Source organism: Stegostoma tigrinum, chromosome 5 (assembly GCF_030684315.1).
Source record: "Stegostoma tigrinum isolate sSteTig4 chromosome 5, sSteTig4.hap1, whole genome shotgun sequence".
Classification (NCBI taxonomy): Eukaryota; Metazoa; Chordata; class Chondrichthyes; order Orectolobiformes; family Stegostomatidae; genus Stegostoma; species Stegostoma tigrinum.
In genome coordinates this window covers 45,156,665-45,170,643 of record NC_081358.1, presented here as the reverse complement: position 1 = coordinate 45,170,643, position 13,979 = coordinate 45,156,665, and the positions used below count along the sequence as shown (strand labels likewise).

Sequence of the window (13,979 nt, the reverse complement as noted above, 5' to 3'; positions counted from 1 at the left end):
CTCCCACCTTCCCCCCGCCCTGACTAACTTGGAGAAAGGAAGGCTTATGGATAGCTTCCTTGGCCTGCCACCAATTGAGGTCCTTACATCTTGGCTCAAACTAGGCCCCAATAGACTTCTACCCTAAAATCTATCAAATATCCTTTAAACTGAACAAAGTTAAATTAAAATAGACAGTTACCAAAAGAAGCAACAACAGCATGAGGAAAAACACATTTATATAGCCTTTCAGTGGTTATAACCAGCAGTGACAAACAATGGAGCGGGCACAAATTCCAATTTGGCTTTCAAAATCCAATTAGATAATTACATGTAGAGAAAAGAATTGCAGGGCTATGTTGGGAGAAAAACAAAATGAGTTGTTCTTGCATAGAGCGGGGGTATTCACAAAAGACAGAATAGCCTCCCTCACAACTGTAACAATTCTGTGACTTCATAAATGCTATGTTTAGAGGTGAGAAATTACAGCGGTAGTTTTAACTTAAATCACCCAGCCAGAAACCGGCCATCAATGGGGTACAAATCTGAGCATGTACAAAAACAGGTAGTTAGCCTTGTTAAGTTAAAATGACCCTTCATCTTGTTGACACTTATTTCAGTTATTTATGATGACCTGTGTGCAGCCCTAAATGTACAGCAGCAGTCTACCATTTTTTCCGTGGCTCTGTCAGAAATCTTATGGCTCTAAGTTCTGGTGCCCTTTGAATCCCTGAGGCTTAGACCAAAACTCAGCTACCGAACTGGCCTCCAGTCAAAGCAAGCCATAGTAGATTGCCTCACCTACTTTACTATTTGCAGACAAGGTTGACCCGAAACTTAAATATGCCTTTATTTGAGCAAATCACATAATTACCATACAAACACGATCTGGCAGGTGCCCTCTGGAAACAATTATATTTCTCTATATGGACTACCATTGGAATTAAAATGATTGGGAATAAAGAAAATATTCATCTAACTGATGCTCATTTTATGAAAACTGAATTTATCTGTCAGTTTGTTTGCACAACCAAGCCTTTGATAATAGCTTCCTGTTTTTTCTAGTTGAAACATGACTAACATGCAGCAAAACATAATACGTACTTCATAGAGATATATCAGTTCCCATCGGAGGGTCTTTGGATCACATTCTTCCCCTTAGATGTTTTAGTTGTGTACTTGCTGTGGAAGATAAACATTGTAATGTGACTTCAATCTGAGCAGATGATAACACCAATCTGACAATCAAATTGATGGAAGTACAAATGTTGTTGATCAGCATTACCAAAGATTCAGCTTAACCCTTTGACAACTTCAGTAGCAAAATAAGGAATAGGTACCTCACAATAAAACTAAAATTTCCCACTACATTCCTCAGGGTGGTTACATTTTTATGATATAAGCACATGCATATCTAACTCAGTGGGGTCTAACTGTGCAAATTACAGATGTCTCGATGACTCTCGCAAAGGTGGATCCCAACTGTTCAATCAGAAAGATGATTTGAGAAAAGTGGGAGGTGGAGGTGAGTTTTGAACCTACTCCCAGAGGATCACACACTATTGCTTCTTATTGTGCCTAGGTGATTGACAAAAGGCCATCAAGAAACAAGTTCAAAGTGAAAAAAATTCTGTTTGAGATTTGGAAGTCGAAGCAATTGCATTACTTTTATGCAATCCGTTAGCTTGTATATTTCATTCTGGAAAAGCTTGAATTAGAAATATTCTCAAAATCTGACTCAGATTTTACTGCATAATGTATAGTATGCATTATTCTTTAATCCATCCTTAATAAATCAGAGGCATTGTTTGACAAAGTCAGGAGAAATTCCCAATGGATCCCTCAAATGGTTTGTCCCTCAAGCAAATTGTGCTCTGTTTCCATGGATACTTGCAGACTTCATTTTTTTCCCCAGTATCGCAAATGCTTATGGAAAGTTTTCCAATTCTTTTCAAGTCCTTAACTCTATTCTTTCCATTCTGTTTGGAGAATAACTGAATAAAATCTTCACCGAGGAGCACCTAAAATTGAAATTGCTTCCTCTGGATTTGACCCCCAAAGTTTGAATTAAGACACATTCAGTAAATGCATTTTGAAAGATGCAATTCTAAAGTGAAAGTACTGCCTGTTTATGGCGATATTATGGAAAAGTGGAGTTAAGCTAAAAGATCAGGTAGGATCTTATTGAGTTGTGGAATAAGATCAAAGGGTCAAGTGCCCCGGCCAGCTCAAAATTCTTATACTTTTATGCAATCTGTACTGCCACAGAGTTTTGTTAGAAATTTACATAAAAATATTTTTTTGGAACTCTTATTGACAATTATTATATGGAAAGTGAGAGGAAAAGTTTGGAAATCTAATCTTAATTAATTTATAATTTGCTTTCTGTAATCTTTGGTACTCAAAAGTGGTAGATTTCACCACTCCAGGAGAACATGATAACAGTCAGAATCATTAAAAATCTTATGTGCCTTAGTGGATAGAAGGCGGGGGAGAGGGGAAAGCCAGGGATAAGAGCACTGTTTGTATCTAGTCTTTCCAAAAAAGCAGGAAATGAAAATAATGCCTTTCAATCCTGAATATAACAAGGTTTTCATTACATTGGAATAGCTACAGCTTGAATAGACTGCCTTCAAGGGAATGGGATTAAATATGCTATGAAATATTAATGGAGGCATGTATCATTGATGTAGGCTAAATGTGATGGATAAAAGAATAGTGGTGTATAATGTTGTTCATAAAAATAATAATTGTTGTTAATGGTTTTTCAGAGAAACAAAAGACCAAAAGTCTGCTCACGGTATGTCTAGTTCTGTTGATCACACAACCAGGCAGCAATGAAACTTGTGCCGTTTACTCCCCGATCACATGGCTGATGCTCTTTTGAGACATGATGTTATAAAATGGGAGCAAGAAAGTTGAACATTAGAAGTTGAATCATAGTCACCTTATTGTCACTTCCTACCGAATAGCAGATGCCTGTTCCAAATCTCAGCATTGCTCAGTTGCTATAGCATTTGAATCAGATAGTTCGGAATTTGTCTCACTCTTAAGTGCATAATCCACATTCTCACTTCAGTGCAGTACTTACAGTGTTCCATTTTGGGAGACGTCTGGGGTAGAATCTACTTTAGGGCCTTACTCAGGTCTGGAAATCTAAGTTAAGGCGGCTTGGAAAATGCATACGTTGGTCCTTGGCTCTTATCAACGTGTTTGGTGTGGGCCATCAAAGCTGATCTCTTCACACTTCCTATCTCACAATGAAACCCTATTCTCTGCTGCGTGGCTCAAGATCAGCAGCCGTCAGGCTAGTTGGAGCAGGCAATGGATTTGGACAGAGGTTTAGGTAAGAATAACCAATAGGGATATGGTGTTAGGGGAAGAAAAACAATCACTTCTTCAGATTCTGTCAGAAGAACAACAGAAGAATCATGAGCAAGGCAGCTTCAGTTCTGTGCTCCACTTAAGGGTAACTCATTTTGTAAAAGCGTCCATTCAACAGACATTAGGGGTCAGTTGGTCAGAGAGCTGGTTTGTAATGCGGAATGACACCGAGAGTGCTGGTTCAATTCCCCCATCAGCTGTGGTTAACATGAAGGTCCGTATATCTCAACCACTTCCCTCAACCGAGGCGTGGTGATCCTCAGGTTAAGCCAGTTGTCTCACTCTCTCTCTCTCTCTCTGTCTCTCTCTCTAATGAAACAACAGCCCTATGGTCTTTGGTAGCTTTAACTTTACATTTTTCGGCCTATCGCTGACATAATCAAGAGATCTAAAACATGTCGTAGTTGGTTGCCCATGATGCCAAAAAAAGAAATGACGCCATACATGTAGTAGAGGAAGCAAAATCTGTGTAAATTGACTCAGGCTGTCCCATCATAAATTGACATGCTCAACACCCAATTTTAAACCTGAAATAGGCACAAATCAGATCCATAATATTAGTTATGATATTAAATCATGGCCATATTCTCCTGATAATGTGCATGCGCAAGTTCTCAAGTCAGTATTTAGAGAAAAGCAGAGAGGTCCTGTCCAGCAGTCCTCCCTTTGCTAACACAATATGGGTAGCTTAATTTGTCAGTCATCCCTAAGCACTTTTAATGAGATTTGTTGAGTGCACATAGACTGCCATGTTTGCCGACAAGAAATTGATTGTGCTTTAGATTAACTCATCGCAATTTTGAGACATGATATGTGATTATTATCCTTCTTTTAAGCCAAAATTTACAATAAAAGTTCCAGAAAACAGGCATCATTCTTTGAAATCACATTAATATACCACTGTGGCGGGAAGAGCTCTGATAGGTTGAGACTTTCCCTGGCCCTAGTCTATTATCTGTTCTTCTTTGTCAGTTGTTGTTTCACCTATTTCTCAGCCGTTATTTTCTGCCTTTTCCAAATTTTGTCGTAAAGTTTGGATAAATTGTAAACAATTGCTGAGATTATGCAGAGTTGCTGGTTGTCCTGCTTTCCAAATAAAATCAAAATAAGTAATCATTAGCAATAGAATCAACAAAAAAAGCCTGAAATGCCATTGAAACAACAACAACTTGAAATACTTCAAAGCTTTTATTCACCCAATAAAACTTTCCAAGGGGCTTAGGCAAAATTAAACAGACTATATTGTGTTTCTTATCTCTATTTATTATTTCTGGCTATAGTTCAGAGACATTGGGGCTGGCTTTAATTCCTTAATCTATCTCCAGAGTAAAAATGGACAGTGATTGAAACGCGTTAGAGTTTCTGCTTTTCCTGGAACAAAATGCATACTGATTCATAATACCTGTTGGTCTGGATAATTTGAAGGCCCAGATCCTTGAACAGGATCCTTAAATGATGTGAAAAGTGGTATATTCCACCCAGAGTGCAAACACTCTTGATGTGTTTGGGGATAGGAGTGGTAGGAGGACAGGTGGTCAGATTATTCAGAGGAGACAAAGCATGGGTGTGGTTTCTATATTGAAAAACAATAAAAACTAGTAATTCACAGAGAATGACATGGGTATTTGTAAGCACAGGATGCTATAATGAATCATATGGCATCATGTTCCTTGTTCCACCAGCAAAACCACTTGAAAGCAAATATATCAAATATTTTACATTGTGTAATCCACATGATCAGACTGAAGTCTCGCAACTTACACTCTGCTCTGTTAGCCTTACAAGATAATGGGGCAGTGTGGAGGCTGAGGATGAGGACATGATGGCCAACTCATTTCAAAATTATGAGGGTTGCATTGTGTTCCCATAGTTTGCAGGATAGTGGCTGGGCAAAAATTGTGAGGCACCCCCCCGTTTATATCCTGGCACAGGAGCATTCTTTTGAACTCTCCTTGCTTAATTCCTATCTGTCTTTTCATGAACATAAAATGTGCAGCACTAGTGATCATTTTGTCACTCAGCAACTACCCTGCCTCTCACTGTCTGCTGCTAAAGTAGAGCAGAGATGTGGGATGGATGAGTAGAATGACAGCTCCCAGGAGTCTGAATTTACATGTGAGAAGCTGAGGCTGTTATTGCAAATAAATTGTATCGTTGTTGATTGGAAACCCTTGCAGTTCATTTATTCATGGGAGAAACCCTTGCAGTACATGTGATTTCCATTGGTAATCTTGGAAAATCAGTCAATTTTGAAAATGTTGACAATTCTTTCACTGTAGAATCAGAGTCAAATAGTAAGAATTGAGCAATCCTGGCAAAAGAAGTTTCGGTCATCTGCCTTCGGTAGCCGTTCTATTAAACTGTGGTCTGTTGAGAATTTCTATCGTATAATATTTGAGATTGGTAGCTAGGTTCTCTCTTGCAAGCTGTTTGTGTTGTGGATCTTAGTTGCCAATCCAATGGCAGGTGGACCAAAGATTCAGGATTGAAATTTTGGGCTAAAGTTTCCCTTTCAAGTTTGTTTTTTCATCTTGAACCATTAAAGAATTAAATGTCCATTTACAAAGAAAAAACAGGGCCATTAGTTATAGCCATTTGCCCTCCAATATTTATTGCACGCACTTCAGAAATGAAAGGCAAGAGTGGAAATTTGCTAACTCCCTGTGCCAGCTCAGGAGATAGTGTCAGGTACATTTGGATTTCCAGCTGTGTTATTCAGGGAGTGTGGGTAGCTCCTGGCAGCTGCTCACTGGAGTCAGGCCTCACTACCGAAACTAAGTGAAGGAAGCTACAGGGGTTGGCATGCACAAAGGTGAGCTACCTGCAGGGCACCCCATCTACTTTTCCCCTTACACCCTCCATGCCAACTTAACCATTCCCAAACATGGACAGACCTCAGCAGCCAGATTGAGATGAAAGAGAATAGAATTATAAGGCTTGGATCTTTACAATGCTGGAGAACTCACAACACCCACCTCTTACATTCACTTCCTAATCCCCATCCGTGTCAATTCATGTGACCTCATGCCCATCCATCACTTTGGCCCCTTATTCCCTCCATGTGAATTTAATAATGACTCATGTCACATTCCATAATGTCCAGTTTAGCCTAATTATGCTGAATTATGCTTCCAACACCACTCATCCCTCACCTACATTCATCCTTACATCTCTGCGCAGCCTCTACCATTATCCTCCACGGATAGAGATTAAAAGCCATATTGAGATGATGGAAAATTGAATTCTAAGGCTTGGATTTTCATCATGAAGGAGACCTTTTCCATTGTTGCAGAAATTTCAGATGAGATGAGAAATAGGATGTTTCTACTCCAGGCACAGCACCCATTCTTTTTGTGAGGCTGGGAGAGGGAGGAGGTTGTGTTTCCCGCTTACCATTTTATAAAGGCAGCTATTTATAGAAATTAAGAGATCCCTACATTCATTTCTAATTCTGCTTTCACAGGTGGCTGCAACAAAATGACTACAGCATAGACTGGGTAGGAGCAGCTCTAAACCTTGTGGATTTGTTTGGATAATCAGGGTAACATTTTGGACCGATGTTTGGGAGAGATAAGGAATCATGTAGAATTGTTAAATGTAACCATTAATGTGTGTGAAAAGTGAATAAACATGTTGGAGGTGTGAGGTTCATTGAAACTATCGATAGCACCTGTCATACAGATCAAGAGGAGCTGCAACTCTGTAGCAAAAATTCCAACTTCCAGGATCAGATTCAGGGAACCAGGAAATGTCCCAACTCTGTGCTCCTAACCTGATGGCCAAAGTTCAGGACTAAATATTTATTACATATTTCACTGCATTGAAAACAAGACCCTCATTGATAAAAACTCATTTACTAGAATTAAATTCCTTCAATTACTTAATTGCAGATTTAACCAGCATTTCCTTCAAGCACACAATGCTTTGTAACAAAAATGCTTTCAGTAGAAATTCAGTGATCATTGACCGCAGTAGAAATAATTAGATATATAAAGGCATAATCGTTAATTTACACCATTCCCTCAAACCAGGAATTTCAGGGTTAATCCAATTATAAAATTCTAATCCAAACCCTTGAATTAGTTTCTGATAAGATCTGGTGCCATTTTAGTTTTGCACCCTATGTGATTTTAATCTTCATCAACTTCAATTGATATAAATCCAATGATAGACTTCATTTTACAGGAGTACAGTGAAAAGTATCTAACATCATCACAACGGTATCATCTTAGGTACAAAGGTTTTTGGGTGCAAAAAAACTCAGGCACAAAGTTGTAAAAGAAATAACAATTAACAGTCAAGCATTACAGATTTTCATCGAATAAGTAAAAAGCAAAGAAACATCAAGGGTGGTAGCAAGGGTGAGATGTTGGCCATTGGAGGTGAGGTAGCACTGTGAGAATGATCACATTCAACAATAGACACAGTGATTTAAAGAGTTAAGTAAAATATTATTACTTGGATCACACACATTCTCAGTGTGTCTGTGGCTTTTATTCCAAAATTGTGACACACTAACAACAAGTTATTGTTGGACAATTGCGCAGAAACTTGTGGGATCTTCACATATCCCCCTTCCTTACCTTCAAGGTGACTCTACATCTCTGCGATCAGAGAGATGATTACTGATGATAAACAGACACTTCTTTGTTATGTGGGTCATTCTTATTAATATCGCAGGAAAGTAGACTATAAGTTAATATAGAGCCAAAATGCAATGAGAATTTCCTTTGCGTGACAAAGACTTTACTGCAAATGATTTTAAAATAGTATTCGAAAAGAATAAGATAAGGAATGCAAAACATTTCAAATATTTTAGGGGAGAAAACATGGATATGAGAATGTGATTAAGTATTTCGATTTGTTGTGTGAATCAGAGGAGGATATGATTTTAGATACCGTGCTTTCCTTTAAAGACAGGTTGCAATGACACTTGTGTAATGCTTCAACCCTTCCCTCCCCCACAACGCGCTGACATCAACAGACATAACATTAGTCATGAAATGTGCACAGATCACATTACTGCAGGTGGCTATGAAGCAAGCTTTACAGGAATGCCATTCAGAAACCGTGCAGGATGAAGAACCATTAATCAGATCAGTAATGTGGAGATGTTTCAACCAACGCCCTTCCCCATTTACAGTGTAATCCTCCATTCTTGTTCAGCAGCAATGCTAGCTTCAGCACTCCACATCTTTCCACTTTAAAATTGTGGGAACTGAATGAAATTACTGAAGCATTTTCATTTTTACACTTCTCTTATGTTATTAGTAGAATTTATTGATGAGTGCTTTTCTACCAAACACAATGAATTCCCATTGCCACAAAGAAACAATTCAAAATGTCTCAGTGAATACCATTTTCTGATGTTGTTGATATATTTCTCTTAATTAAAATTGAGAGTTGTTGTTTATGAGAAAGTGGGAAGATGAAGTGACGAAAAGTATATGAAAATCTTTGGAAAGCCAATTATGTGAGAGAAAAGTTTCAAAAGAATATGCATTTATGCCCTTTCATGACTTTGGGACTCTCTAAAGTACTTTACAAGCAATTAAGCCCTTTTGCTTGAAATTTAGCCACTGTTAGAAATGTGTCAATCAGTGCATGGCAGATTCCCACAAACAATAATGCAATAATGGTCAGATAATCGTTTCTTTAGATGATCTTGGATGAAGGGTAAATATTGACCAGCACAACGGAGGAGGAGAACTCTTTGAAGTTACATGACAATGTGGAATGTGCTCACCTTTCACCTCCTGGCACTCGAGCATTGGCTTTGCAAGTGGCATCTTTGGTTAGTATAGCTTTGGTCTGTCTCTTCCCCTCTCTGCTAGAGGAAACAGAAGTCTACAAAAGAATCTGATAAACACACAATAGGACCATATGTATTGACATACCGGTGTCCTGACCAAGCATTTCAAATGGAAATATCCCGACTAGTTAGAAAGATATCATAATACTGTGATAACAAAGTGTAGAGCTGGAAGAACACAACAGGCCAAGCAGCATCTTAGGAGCAGGAAAGCTGACATTTCCGGCCTAGACTCTTCTTCAGAAATGGGGGAGGGGAAGAGAGTTCTAAAATAAATAGGGAGGGGGGGGGAGGTGGATCGAAGGTGGATAGAGGAGAAGATAGGTGGAGAGGAGACAGACAAGTTAAAGAGGCAGGGATGGAGCCAGTAAAGGTGAGTGTAGATGAGGAGGTAGGGAAGAGATAGGTCAGTCCAGGGAGAACGGACAGGTCAAGGGGGTGGGATGAGTTGGTAGGTAGAAAATGGGGGTGTGACTTGAGGAGGGAGGGGAGATAGGTGAGAGGAAAAACAGGTTAAGTAGGCAAGGACGAGCAGTGCAGGTTTTGGGATGAGGTAGAGGGAGGAGAGATTTTGAAGCTTATGAAATCCACGTTGATACCATTGGGTTCCCAAGCAGAATATGAGTTGCTGTTCCTGCAACCTTCAGGTGGCATCGTTGTGGCACTGCAGGAGGCCGAGGAAGGACATGTCATCTGAGGAATGGGAGGAGGAGTTGAAATGGCTCACGACTGGGAGATGCAGTTGCTTATTGCAAACCAAGCATAGGCATTCTACAAAGCGGTCCCCAAGCCTCTGTTTGGTTTCCCTGATGTAACGGAGGCCACAATAGAAACAGCAGATGCAGTATACCACATTGACAGATTTGCTTGACGTGGAAAGTCTTGTTGGGTCCTGGGATGTGGGTGAGGAAGGAGGTATGGGGGCAGGTGTAGCACTTCCTGAGATTGCAGGAAAAAGTGCCAGGTGTGGTGGGGCTGGAGGGGAGTGTGGAGTGAACAAGGGAGTCACAGAGAGAGTGGTCCCTCCAGAAAGCAGACAAGGGTGGGGAGGGAAAAATTTCTTTGGTGGTGGGATCGGATTGCAGATGGCAGATGTGTCGGAGGATGATGCGTTGGATCCGGAGGTTGGTGGGATGGTACGTGAGGATGAAGGGGATTCTTTTTAGGCTGTTATTGTGGGGAGGAGGTGTGAGGGATGAGTTGTGGGAAATGCGGGAGACACGGTCAAGGGCATTCTCGAACACTGTGGGAGGGATGTTGTGGTCCTTGAAAAACGAGGATATCTGAGATGTACGGGAGTGGAATGCCTCATCCTGGGAACAGATGCGGCGGAGACGAAGAACTTGGGAATAAGGAATGGCATTTTTATAGTAAGGTGCGTGGGAGGAGGTGTATTCTGGGTAGCTGTGGGAGTCGTTGGGCTTGAAATGGAATTGGTTTCTAGTTGGTTGCCCGAGACGGAGACAGCGAGGTCCAGGAAGATGAGGGAAGTGTTAGAGATAGTCCAGGTGAACTTAAGGTTGGGGTGGAAGGTGTTGGTGAAGTGGATGAACTATTCGAGCTCCTCATGGGAACATGAGGCGGCACTGATACAGTCATCAATGTAACGGAGGAAGAGGTGGGGTTTAGGGCCAGTGTAGGTACAGAAGATGTAACCATGTAACCTACAAAGAGGCAGGCCTAGCTTGGGCCCATGTGGGTACCCATGGCCACCTCCTTTGTCTGTAGGAAGTGGAGGAGTTGAAAGAGAAGTTGTTGAGGGTGAGGACGAGTTTGGCTAGGCGGATGAGGGTGTCAGTGGAAGGGACTGGTCAGGTGAGCAGTTTTTCAGCTCAGATCTGCAGTTAGCCTTCTAGACTGCCATGTGTTAAAATTGAAAAATCATTTTCTGTGAATCAACATTATATTATTTCACAAAGTATAATATGCAGGTAGTTAGAATAGTTATTTTAAAAATGTGTTATGATCAAAAAAAAACTGTATTATGACCAGAATCCAAGTATTCTTGGATCTCCTTCAAACATTGCTCATATATCATAACTACATTGCAGCTCAATTGATTCCTCACAGCACTGTGGTTAGCAACAGTATTCAATAATACTGTCAGAACACTATACTAGAATATTAATTTCTGCTTTGACTAGATTACCCAATTACTAAATGCATATCCATCTCTTTTAGAAAAACTTGTTAAACTGTTGCTCAAAAACTAAAGCTGACAGAAGATTTACACTGTAATAGTTTATAATATGAGAATCTTGATGTATGAATGTTTCCAAAAGGATCAATGCACCATCTATCTAAAGCAGACCAAAACACCTCTGGAAGATGAAATCGCACCAGTTATACAACAGGAATACTAATTGTACATTTTTTAAGCAAAGCCACCTGTTTTTCTGTCATCTACCCCTTTCCCTGGAATAACAAGGAAACTTGTCCATCAATTTTGTGGCTCTTTACTGATCTGTCTGAAGATGGAGATGGCAAGGGATTCAGAAATTCTAACACGAGAGTTGCTTACTGCTTACCCTACTTTCATTGTCCTGTCTCCTAACTTATGGGGTGTGGTGGTAAAAGTATCACCTTGGTCCTCCAGCTCTTGTGCCTATTGGGGTTATTAAATGGCCATCTCGCCCCTTCCCTCCCCCTCAAATCCAGCAGGACAGGCCCAGATCAAGCCTGTATCCTGGCAGTTTTAATTGGTGAGCTGGTATTGAGTAAGAAACTGCAGTTATGGTGATTAAGTGCAATAGTTAAAGTTATTTGAACTGACCCAGGACATGGTTAATCAGTGTTGTATGTGGGTCTGAAAGGGTGTCATTAGCAACTTTCCTTGTGAAGATGTCAAACAGAACTGCTGAATCAGTCTGTGGACAGACATGGAAGACTTCTATCATGAACAGCAGCATTGATAGAAGCATTATGCAACCAGCATATAGTTTATAGAATTGCAATCAACATCTTAGTGTTTAATCTATATAACTCTCATGGCCTCTGCTCGACAGACCAATGAGATAGATTGGTTCAATCCACAAAAACAAAATGCAATGATCTGCAGCTCAAATCTATGTTCCAGCCTTTTCCAATTCTTGATACCCTTAACAATCCTAATATCTGCCGTGGTTACTTTGGTAGCAGTCTTGCCTATCCATGAATTTGTCCCAGGGCTTCCGAACAAATATCTATGTTGACACTCCAGTCCAGTACAGAGGGAACGATGTTGGAGGTGCCTTCTTTTAGAAATGATGTTAAGCTGACACCAGTTTTGTCTCTTCGGCTAGACGGCAAAGAAGTCCCATGGCACTATTTTGAGGAATAGCGGGGAGTCAGCTCCCATGTCCTGTCCAGTATTTATCCATCAATACATGTCATTAAAACAGGTTATCAGGTCAAAAGCATATTGTTGCTTGTGGGAGTTTACTGTGGGAAAATTCACTGCTGCATTTCCAACATTGTAATAGTGATTGCACTTCAAATGAAATGGGCTGTAGAGTGTTTTGAAAAATTGGGTGGTCAAAAGCAGTATTCTAAATATGATTTTTTTTCTTGTTTAACTAAAGTCTTTCCACTCTCAGTTTTGAAAGCTGTAATTATCCTTGTATTCCAAATCTTTTGGGAGGGTGAGTTCTTAATTTCTAACACAGTTTTGTAGACAGAGATTCATCCTGCTTTCACTCTTGAATAACCTCGCTTTCAGTTAAAGATGGGATCCTTCCATCAAAGACAACAACTTTCGGTGCCTGCACTGTCAAAACCTTCGAACATCTTAAATGCATTTATTGGGCTATCTCTTGAGCTTCTATATTCAACAGAATACAGGGCAGGTTTATGCAACATCTCCTCGTAATTTAACCTTTTCAACATCGGCATCTTGGTGGTAAAACTACAATGCTTGCCCAAAAGGCAATATGTCCTTTATAAATGCCTACAATGGAAAGCAATACTTGAAACGGAGTCCAACCAGAGTTCTATGCAATGGAGTATATCTTCTTTCTCTTTCATAATCAACTCTTTCATGCTTTAGGGCAACAGACCATAAGTTTTGTTCATTGCTTTTCATACTGTCAACTAGCTTTTAAAGACTTGTGTCTCTGGATTCTCAAATCTCTTTGCTTCTCTCCAGGCTCTGGCTTCTGACCATTTAGAAGAAAATGCAACTCCGATATCTTCGCGCGCTTATTGCTTGACTGAGAGAAACAGCACTTGGAGAAATACCAAGAACTGCAGATGCTGGAGTCAGAGTCAACACAGTGTGGAGCTGGAGGAACACACCAGGTCAGGCAACATTAGAGGAGCAGGAAAGTTGACGTTTCGAATTGGGACCCTTCTTCAGAACTGTAGAGGGGCAAAGGAGCTGGGAAATAAATAGAGGGAGGAGGGGTGGAGCTGGAGGAAGGTAGGTGGGCTGGTGCTAGGTGCATGCAAGTAGAGGGTAGTGGGGATTGGTTAGTGGGAAGGGTGGGGCAGAAAGGTGGGAGAGAAAATGGACAGGTTGTGTCAAGTCAAGGAAGCAAGAGAGAGAGGATGAGTGGGGCTGGTGAAAGGTAGGTAGTTTGGTATGGGATAGGTAGATGCAGGGAGTGGGCAGTGGTGATTGGTCAGTGGGAAGGGTGGGGGAGATGGTTGGGAAAGACGATGGACCTGTTGTGTCAGGTCAAGGTAGTGCGAGGGACAGTCCCTTTTGCTGTTACACTGGCACCATCCCTTACCTCTTCCTTGATTACATTGATAACAGTATCAGTGCAGACTCGTGCTCCCATGAGGAGCTTGAACAGTTCATAAACTTTACTAATAACTTTCACCC

At 40.5% G+C, this 13,979-nt stretch overlaps 1 long non-coding RNA gene across 1 annotated transcript in view; it reads left to right on the top strand.

The window, feature by feature from the left end:
- The window catches only part of LOC125451449 (uncharacterized), a 142,954-nt gene extending 129,552 nt beyond the window's left edge, over positions 1-13,402 (top strand). Inside the window, exon 3 of the long non-coding RNA XR_007247301.2 lies at positions 13,299-13,402. This is a non-coding gene — a long non-coding RNA (uncharacterized LOC125451449). The remainder of the gene's footprint in view (positions 1-13,298) is intronic.
- Positions 13,403-13,979: the final 577 nt, after the last annotated feature.